Source organism: Rhinopithecus bieti, unplaced genomic scaffold (genome assembly GCF_001698545.2).
Source record: "Rhinopithecus bieti isolate Rb0 unplaced genomic scaffold, ASM169854v2 scaffold_5626, whole genome shotgun sequence".
In the NCBI taxonomy this organism is placed as follows: Eukaryota; Metazoa; Chordata; class Mammalia; order Primates; family Cercopithecidae; genus Rhinopithecus; species Rhinopithecus bieti.
This window is the reverse complement of record NW_016805666.1, coordinates 493,974-504,137: the sequence shown is the minus strand read 5'-3', so window position 1 is coordinate 504,137 and position 10,164 is coordinate 493,974. Positions and strand designations below refer to the sequence as shown.

The window sequence follows — 10,164 nt, the reverse complement described above, 5'->3', positions numbered from 1 at the left end:
CCCGCCAAACACTGACGGTGCCGTGGAGAAATCGGTGTTCCCCGGGGCTGCGCGCACGTGGGTTTGTTGTGGATCCGCAGGCTCGCGGAGCCACAGAGAAGCCTGGGTGGCCCTTTGACCCGGACAAATATACACACACCCCCAGCCAAAGGCAGCCAGCCCCGGAGCCAAAGCAACTGAGGCGGCGCTGGAGAGAGATTCCCTGCGCCCTAGGCGCGCCACGGACCCCGCGGCTCCGCTATCCTCCCGCGCCCCTTTGCATCACACTCCTCCCGGGAGAGCCCGGGCCGCGCCGCCGCCAACCGCACCCCCTACTCACTCGCTGCACTCTCGGCCGCGGAGGCTGCGGTTGCTCAGCCCGCTCAGTGGCGGCCGCCCGCTCTGCGCCCACGCCGGTCGGTACCGGCTCCCTTTGTTAGCGCCGGGCAGTGCCCCAGGCGTCTTCCCCAGCCCGACCCTGCCCAGGACTCCCCTCCCCCAGGTGACTCCAGAAACCGCGCTCGGCAAGGGCAGGAGCGCCCGGGAGCTGGGAATCCCACGAGGGAGTCTCGAAGGAGGGGTCCGCTGGGGAGGAACGGGGGACAGAAGACACAGACTGGAAGGGACGGGAGAAGGCAGGAAGAGCGCGGCGGAGGGGCGGGAAGGAAGCGAGTCGCCTCCGTATGCAAATAGAGTTGCGAAGACTGGGTCGGTCTCCGCCCCCACTCCACCTCTCGCCACTGGCCACACCGCGCCCCAAACCGGCCTGGAGGTCGCTAGCGAGCGGGCTTGGGGTTAAAGATTCCTGATGAAGGCACCGGGTGATACCACAATCCTGCCTGACCTCAAGGAGGGTGGATCGAGGACCAAGTAGGAGGGGCTAGCGGCTGCGCAAAGACCCCTAAATGCCTCTTCCCCGCTTGGCCGCGAGGGCTGAATTTAACAGGCTTTTGGTCCTAATATGCGGGCACCTTACACCCGGTCTCTGTTACCGGCTGACTGCGAGACCCTGAGGAAGTCACTTAACCTCTCTGAAGACTCGTATTCCTCTTATCTAGAATAGGAAAGAACAAAATCTTTCACTGCGTTTGGTATTAACCTCCCAACACTGGGGCATGGCTCGTACTAGGTGCTCTCAAATGGCAAATACAGAGGGAGAGGAGCGCCCTGCACCCAGAGGCTTCCACCCCAAGCTGGAAGCTGAAAGACCGAAGCCTCAGCCTGGATGGTGAAGGGAGCGTGGTTCTTTCTTTTCACTCGGAAGACGGTGGGGCTGCTGGGGAAGGAAAGAGGATTAACCAAGCTGCGTACTGACCATCCCCGATAGCCCCAAGGCGATTTCCCTAAGACAGAAAAACTGCCCAACAGGAGGGCGGGAGGGGCCTTTAAGGCCTCGACTCCAGCCTTCCATAGCCGAAAGAGAGGATGTGACTACCAGAGGCAATAGTCATATCCCAGTTGTCTACTGAGTGCACGCTAGGCACCAGGCTTTGTGCTGGGTGGGAAGGGGGAAAGGAAGGAGGTACTGAAATGTTTGGGGGTCCTCTGGGAACACAAAGTCCAGTGCACACTTAAAGTGCCTGAAGCCCAGGCCCAAAGTTCTGTCTCCAAATGAGGTGCCTACTCCCCATCACCAACCTTGGAAAGGAAAGTTACATCCGCACCCCAGCACCCTTCTTCCAAACACTGCTTCCTCCCTGTCCTGATCCTGGCTCCCTTCTGCTGATGCTGTCATTCCCTTTCCTACTGCCCCTGAGACATTTTTGCTCAGTACAAAGAGCTCCAATTGAAGGGAGTGCCAGCCAGAGTGAATTCAAATCTTTATAACCAACTAGCTGTGTCTTCTTGGGTGAGTTCCACATCCTGTGAGCCTCCCTTTCCTCTTCTGCAAAATGGAGATATTAAGGAAAGCATTGTTTTCAGGATTATGTGAAATGACCTATGTGAAACACTTAGCTTAGTGTTCGGCATATAGAAGGTGCTCCTAACAGTAAAATGTATGTATGAGTGAATGAATATAAGCAGACAAGTTCAGAAGACTATTTCTGGAAAGATGCTACATTGAAGATTTTAGGCCCTATTCTAAAAAGCGGGGGGTGGGGAAAGGAGGCTATTAAAAGATTCTGTGCAGTAGCATGACATGCATCTTTGTATTTTTCAAGGATTCCTCTGGCACCACACTGGAAAATAGATGGCAGAAGCAGAGAATGCAAGAGACCAGATTGGAAGCTGACATCAGTGGAGATATAATAAGAGCCTGAACTGTGTCAGTGACTGTGTCAAGACAGAAGAAAAGGACATCTAAATAATAGCTACCATTTGGAGATCTGATATGGTTTGGCTCTGTGTCGCCACCCAAAAATCTCATCTTGAATTGCAATCCACATGTGTCAGGGGAGGGACCTCATGGGAGGTGATTGGATCATGGGGGCGGTTACTCCATGATGTTCTTGTGATAGGGAGTTCTCACGGGATCTGGTTGTTTGATAAGTGTCTGGCATCTCCCCTGTATCCTCTCTCTCACCTGCCACCATGTAAGATGTGCCCTGCTTCCCTCCAACTTCCACCATGATTATAAGTTTCCTGAGGCCTCCCCAGCCATGCGGAACTGTGAGTCAATTAAACTTCTTTTGTTTATAAATTACCCAATCTCGGGTAATTTGTAATTTTCTCAGTAGTGTGAAAATGGAGTAAAACAGTATTCAAAGCACCTTGCTTATTACACTGTCTCTCCTTTTCATCAGATAAGTAGTGGTCTTTGTCCTATTTTATGGATTAGGAAACTGAAGTCATCTAGGAAGTGAAGAGAGAATTTGACACATTCTTCTACATTCTTTGAAAGCCTTAATCATCTCCTTCATCATCATCCATGTGTCAACACTACTTAAGAACTAAGAACAGGCCGGGCGCGGTGGCTCAAGCCTGTAATCCCAGCACTTTGGGAGGCTGAGACGGGCGGATCACGAGGTCAGGAGATCGAGACCATCCTGGGTAACCCGGTGAAACCCCGTCTCTACTAAAAAATACAAAAAACTAGCCGGGCGAGGTGGCAGGCGCCTGTAGTCCCAGCTACTCGGGAGTCTGAGGCAGGAGAACGGCGTGAACCCGGGAGGCGGAGCTTGCAGTGAGCTGAGATCCAGCCACTGCACTCCAGCCTGGGCGACAGAGCGAGACTCCGTCTCAAAAAAAAAAAAAGAACTAAGAACAGCCAGGCGTGGTAGCTCACGTCTGTAATTCCGGCATTTTGGGAGGCCAAGGCGGGCAGATCATGAGGTCAGGAGATCCAGACCATCCTGGCTAGCACAGTGAAACCGTGTCTCTGCTAAAAACACACAAAAAATTAGCCAGGCATGGTGGCAGGCGCCTGTAGTCCCAGCTGCTGGGGAGGCTGAGGCAGGAGAATGGCATGAACCCGGGAGACAGAGCTTGCAGTGAGCCAAGATCGCACCATTGCACTCCAGCCTGGGCAACAGAGCGAGACTCCGTCTCAAAAAACAGAAAAAACTAAGAACAAAAGCAGGAGAGGCTCTTTCAAAGGTTGTCCAGTCCCCATTCCACAGTTCTCTTTTCCACAGAACTGGAAAACCAAATTAAGGAGAAAACAAGGGAAAAGGTTATTTCAACACTGAGATAAGCACAGATGATATGACAGGTGCGAAAATTTCCTGGACCTCTGAGACAGATGAGTGGGCAAGCAGGGGTGCGCCTGGTAAAATTCCAGGATGGGAACCATTGTGGAGCAGCCTCCACTGAGGTTCTCTCTCATCAATGGGGACTCTCTGACCTATAAGTGAGAGGCAGAGGCTGGGGCATTACTTTGGAGATGATCCTGTCCTCCCCAGTCTATATGTGTGAAGCTTCTCCTCCCATTGTCTCTGGGGTCCCTGCCTTGCCTGGTTGGTTTTGGTTTTTTTGAGGAGTACAGATACCCACTTTCCCTCTGGACAGTATCTCAGTTCTGGGCCCTCCACCCACACCTTCCTGCTATGGTCTGAATGTTGTATCCCCCAAAATTCGTACAATGAATTCCTAACCCCCAAGATGATGGTAGTAGGAGGTGGGGCGTTTGGGGGAGGTGATTAGGTTGTGAGGACAGAGCCCTCATGAGTGGAACTAGCACCCTTGTAAAAGAGACCCAGGCCAGGGATGGTGGCTCACACCTGTCATCTCAGCATTTTGGGGGATTGAAAAGGGCGGATCACCTGAGGTCAGGAATTCAAGACTAGCCTGGTCAACATGGCAAAACTTCATCTCTACTAAAAATACAAAAACTTAGCTGGGCGTGATGGCACTCGCCTGTAGTCCCAGATACTCAGGAGGCTGAGGCAGGAGAATTTCTTGAACCCGAAAGGCAGAGGTTGCAGTGAGCCAAGATCACGCCACTGCACTCCAGCCTGGGCAAGCAGAGCAAGACTCTGTCTCAAAAATAAATATATATATATATATATAAAATAAAAGAGACTCCAGAGAGCTAGCTAGCCCCTTCCAATATGTGAGGATGCAGCTAGAAGGTACCACTTATGACCAGGAGACTGAGCCTTCTCTAAACACCAAGTCTGCCATCATTAAAATGATGGCACTTACCAGCCTCCAGAACCATAAGCAATAAACTCCTGTTGTTTACAAGCCGTTCGATTTATGGTGTTTTTGTTATAGCAGCCCAAACAGACTAACGCATCCCCATTCCTCCCCAACCCTTGACCTCAACCTTAGCCAATATATAATATTTTTAGGGAATACATTGTGCAGTCATCATTTCAGACAGCTTAAGGATTAATACACATAATGCCTTACACATAATTTTCATTTACAACAATCCACCTGCAAATAATACGTTCATAACACTTTTGAATTGGAGGTGATGTTTCATGGGGGGAAAAAAAGACAGTAAGCAATTGAAAATGTCCTCCCAAATATTTCTTCCCCACCCACTACAGATGTTCATCAAGTTCCTTAAATAAACCTCACAGCTCTCCTCTTCATGTCACGTCTCCTCTTCAGTACGTGTTGTTTAATATGAGGATAGGTTCAGGGGCCTAAAAGAACTGTGGTTTGCCTGTGCCCAGCATGTTGGCTTTCAATGCTTCCAGCCTTATGGATAATGACTATATATATATACACAGCTAGTCTACTAAGTCTGTAGAACTCAAGTTTAAAAGTAGAAAGAAAATAGCAGAATGCTCAGCCCCCTTGCCATGTGATGCCCTGTGCCACTATGGAACTCTGCAGACTCCCCACCTGCATGAAAGCTCTCACCAGATACAGTCCATTGACCTTGGACTTCTCAGCCTCCAAAACTGTAAGAAATGAATTCCTTTGCTTTATTAAAAGAGAGAGAAAGAGAGAGAGAATAACAGCATCTCTAATTTAAGCACACAGGGCTGGCTCCCGCTGATTGCTGTGAGGCAGACCTGCACAGATGGGCTGATAAAGCAGAGTGGGGGCAGAGAAGAAGAGCGTTAGAATGCAGGGGCTGGAAACTAGGAATAGGTCTCACGAAAGGATCACAGCCACAAGACTGGGAGGATGGCTGGCCCCACAGCCCCGAGTACAGCAAGAAGTGACTTGCTGCCTCCAGAAACCTCAGAGTAGAACATGGGCATGATGAGATCAGGATAGGTCAGAGAAATAGACATATACATATCATGTGGGCACATGAGTAGTTAGGCTGCCCTTCATCCAACTATCTCATGTCCAACCCCATCCTAGGTCCTTGGGAAGACACAAGGAGAAACCAAGACTCTGTTCCCAAATCACATATGTTTTAGCAAAATATCTCGGTTCATAAAAATAATTTTCATGTGTTGAACATCTACTCATAAGCTATGCCCAGGAGACCAGACACACTGATAATGGCAGGGAATACAAGAGCTCGGGGACTCTGAGGAAGCAAAGATGCTTGTAATAAATTCTCTCAAAAAGATTCAGGAAATTGGCTTCTCTTGGGAGACTTGTATCAGAACCAAAGTAGAAATTGCCTCCTATGTATTAATGATCTAAGGATGACAGTTAGAATAACTTGCAGGAATAGTCAGTGTTTTGTGCAAGAGGTTACATGGGTCAATGAAACTTCTTTGCAGTTAATTTCTTTGGGTAGAAAAGGATCAGTATTTGCTGCCTGTTGGTGATCTGTCCCAATCCTGCGTCTGTAAAGTCTCATGTTTTTAGAAATCAGTTTTTAATAGTGTTTTTTCTGATGTTACAGGTAACATTTGCTTTAGAAAATTCAGAAAAGTCAGACAAAGTTAAAGAAGCAAGAGGGAAAAATTGTCAGCCCATCAACCACAAACAGAATTAACCATTTGGCCTGTTTTCTTCCAGTTATTTCCTGGGCATTTTTCCACAACTTTCTATAGTTAAAATTATAATGTACATACAGTGATATCCTGCTTTTCTCCCCCATTTAAATATGTCATAAGCATTTCCTATGTGTATTTAACAATAAATGTAGTCATTCAGTTTAGCCCTTATTACACACAAAGCAAGCCATTCTTCAGCAAATTATTCGTGGTTTATTGTACTAATCGTTGGCTATGCAAGAGACAGTTTAGTGGTTGAGAGGACTCTCAAGTCAGGTTTGAATCCTGACTCTTCTACCTCCTAGCTTCATGACTTTGGACAGATTACTTAACTTCTCTGGCTATGTTTCCTTAACTGTAAAGTGAGGATAATAGTATCTGCCCCATAAAGTTATTTTAATTAATAAATGGACTGGGTGCTGTGGTTCACACCTGTAATCCCACCACTTTTGGAGGCTGAGACAGATCAACTGAGGTCAGGAGTTCAAGACCAGCCTGGCCAACATGGTGAAACCCCGTCTCTACCAAAAAATACAAAAATTAGCCAGGCGTGGTGGTGGGCACCCATAATCCCAGCTACCCAGGAGGCTGAGGCAGGGAGAATCGCTTGAACCCAGGAGGTGGAGGTTGCAGTGAGCTGAGATCGCGCCATTGCATTCCAGCCTGGGCAACAGAGTGAGACTCTGTCTCAAAATAAATAAATAAATAACAAATGAATTAATAACAACAAAAGTGCTTAAAGCAATACCTGGCACAGTAAGCACAGAATAAGCAGTAGCTATTAACAATATGTGAATGCATCATAAATTATTCAACCATTATCCTGCAGCTGGACATTAAGGTTGTTTCTGGTCACGCCTGTAATCCCAGCACTTTGGGAGGCAGAGGCAGGCAGATCATGAGGTCAAGAGTTCGAGACCAGCCTGGCCAACATAGTGAAACCTTGTCTCTACTAAAAATACAGAAAAATTAGCCGGGCATGGTGGCGGATGCCTGTATCATGACGAGCTAATTTTTTGTGTTTTTTGTAGAGATGGGGTTTCACCATGTTGCCCAGGCTGGTCTCGAATTTCTGATCTCAAGTCATTTGCCCACTTCACCCTCCCAAAGTGCTGGGATTACAGGCATGGGCCATGGCACCCAGCTAGTGAAGCTGAATTTTTTTTTTTTTTTTTTTTCAGACAGAGTCTCACTCTGTCACTAAGGCTGGAGTGCAGTGGTGCAATCCTGGCTCACTGCAACGTCCACCTCCAAGGTTCAAGCAATTCTCTTGCCTCAGCCTCTCAAGTAGCTGGGATTACAGGCACCTGCCACCACACCTAGCTATTTTTGTATTTTAGTAGAGATGGGGTTTCACCACGTTGACCAGGCTGGTCTTGAACTCCTGACCTCAGGTGATCCACCCACCTCAGCCTCCCAAAGTGCTGGATTACAGGCATGAGCCACGGCACCCAGCCAGTGATGCTGAATTGTTAACCAAACTATTTGACTAATTACAGCAAGTAACGACCAGCGCTGAGTTGTGGTGACTTGAACATTCAATTCAAAGGATTAGCCCATCACTGACTGTGTTTTATTCACATGTGTTTTCTACATCTCTCCCCAAGGAGAGCCAATATTTGGTGAGAGAGGCCACATAACACACAACACACCAGTTTAGGAGTCAACAGGCCGGCATTCCACATTAAACCCTCACAACCCAGCCTGCAGACCTCAGCCAAGGCACTTGCCCTTTCTTGCTCTCAGTTTACTACTTTATGAAACAAGGGCAGTTGGGCAAAAGTTGTTTTCAAGCCTGGCTGAACTTTGGAGCCACCTGCTGAAACTGTTTATAGTATAAATCCTCATTCTCCTCCCCAAGATTTAACGGTTCTGGGGTCAGATGCTGGGTATCTATAATTGTTAACAAATTTCCCGGGCAATGCTGATGAGCTGCAGGATTTACAGACAAGTCAACTGGGTTACCTCTAAGGCTCTTTCTAGCTTCTCACAAAGAAATTCCTCCAAAGGGATAAAAGCCACCAACCATGCCCGAACATGTTCGTGCTCCACCACCGAGGAAGCCCTCTCTGCGGTGCTGCCCTTTGCCAAGGGACTGTGGGCTTTAGACAGCTGCTGCATGGCTGCAGCCTCAGCCACATTCTCAATGATTATCATCACCGGTAGTTAATTGAGCACAAATAGCTGGGCAATAACCTTTGGAAAAAGCCACATTTCTTATCATTAAGATATTTCCTGCTCTTCTAATTGTAGGTGCTTCAGGAGCCGCGGCTTAAAGTGCAGACATGACCAGGTCCAAGAACCACACCACACACAACCAGTCCTGAAAAAGGCACAGAAATGGTATCAAGAAACCCCGATCACAAAGATACGAATCTCTTAAGGGGCTGGACCCCAAGTTCCTGAGGAACATGCGCTTTGCGAAGAAGCACAAGAAGGGCCTGAAGAAGATGCGAGCCACAGTGCCAAGGCCATGAGTGCACGTGCTGAGGCTATCAAGGCATTGTAAAGCCCAAGGAAGCTAAGCCCAAGATCCCAAAGTACACACTGATGTACGACTTCAGCCGCAAGCTCGATGGACTTGCCTACATTGCCCACCCCAAGCTTGGGAAGCATGCTCGTGCCTGCATTGCCAAGGGGCTCAGGCTGTGCCGGCCAAAGGCCAAGGCCAAGGACCAAACCAAGGTCCAGCCTGCAGCTCCAGCTTCAGTTCCAGCTCAGGCTCCCAAAGGTGCCCACGCCCCTACAGAGGCTTCAGAGTAGGTATCTCTGTCTGCCAACGTGAGGACAGGACTGGTGCAACCACCCCCTCCCTCGCACTGCCCGCCAGCTGCCATCTGCATGGGGCTGGGGTCCTCCTGTGCTGTTTGTACAAATAAACCTGAGGCAGGAAAAAAAGAAAAGTTATTTCCTAAAGTTTAAATGCCTCCCTATGAAACTATATTAATTTTCTGGTCCCTCTTTGTACAGGGCTCAAGGTAACACCTTTGGCAGCTCCCTATTAGAAATCTGAGTGCACATGGGTATTGATTCTGTTTCTTGAAGGAAAAGAAAAAAGAGGAAAAAAAAATCCCTGAGCATACAGCCTCAGCATCCTCCTGGCAGGAGCTGATGGAGGATGTGGTGATTTGGATTCACCTATAACCAGCTCTGCTAAGGTCTAAGTGTTCGGACAATAACATGTGCATTTGGGAAGCACTGAAATGGTTCAGTGCAGGAAATAGTCCCTGAACAGTGCAGCCTTTTCCATTACAGTCTTACTTGGTGATATCATAAAGCACTCAACTGTCCAGTTCAATTAGCAAGCAGGCAGTCTATAATAAGAGCCTGCACTTCTCTAACCAGACAGGCTCAGACAAGGCCATGACGTGAAGGCCCCAGAACTTCATCTAAGAAGCAGGGACTCCAGCTCAGGCCCACTGAGGTGGAAGATTTGTGTGTGTTCATGACTGTCTGGGGGAACGTAAGCACAGGCACGTGTATTAACCATATATATGATTCTATTCAAAGGGTTGGATTTAATCTGCTTGGGGTCCCAACCCACCAGCTGGGCTGTAATTCTACAAACCAAATTCCTCTGTGAGGCCTTTCTCAAACTTACAGGAAGGATCGTTATTAGGAAACTCATTTCTTCCCCAGAATACATGCAAAGGTCTTAAATCCATTCAGAGTGGACTATTGAAGAAGTATTTTATTGCAGAATCTGGGACTTCTCCGGTGGTTGGGTTAAGGTAAAAGAGGTACAGTGTGCCTGCTTGATTCATCTACTCACTTTAATATGCATTACACATTTAGAGGACTTGCAAGATGCATTCCCATACATTTTTCAATTGATTCTTATTTTACTGATAAATCAACTGAGTTCTAGAAAGCGTAATAACTTGCC

The 10,164-nt window shown here is 48.0% G+C and overlaps 1 protein-coding gene and 1 pseudogene across 4 annotated transcripts in view; one reads left to right on the top strand and one right to left on the bottom strand.

Moving 5' to 3' along the window:
- The window catches only part of ST6GAL1 (ST6 beta-galactoside alpha-2,6-sialyltransferase 1), a 149,069-nt gene extending 148,206 nt beyond the window's left edge, over window positions 1-863 (bottom strand). For 3 of the 4 annotated variants that reach the window (XM_017873398.1, XM_017873399.1, XM_017873400.1), the window contains exon 1: window positions 320-862. The gene's annotated coding sequence lies outside the window, so the exon portion shown is untranslated. Of the gene's footprint in view, window positions 1-319 lie in introns of all 4 variants that reach the window. The other variant, XM_017873404.1, reaches the window with a different exon arrangement.
- A 7,700-nt stretch (window positions 864-8,563) lies between these two features.
- On the top strand, window positions 8,564-9,041 carry LOC108530450 (60S ribosomal protein L29 pseudogene; annotated as a pseudogene).
- The last annotated feature ends 1,123 nt before the right edge of the window (window positions 9,042-10,164 follow it).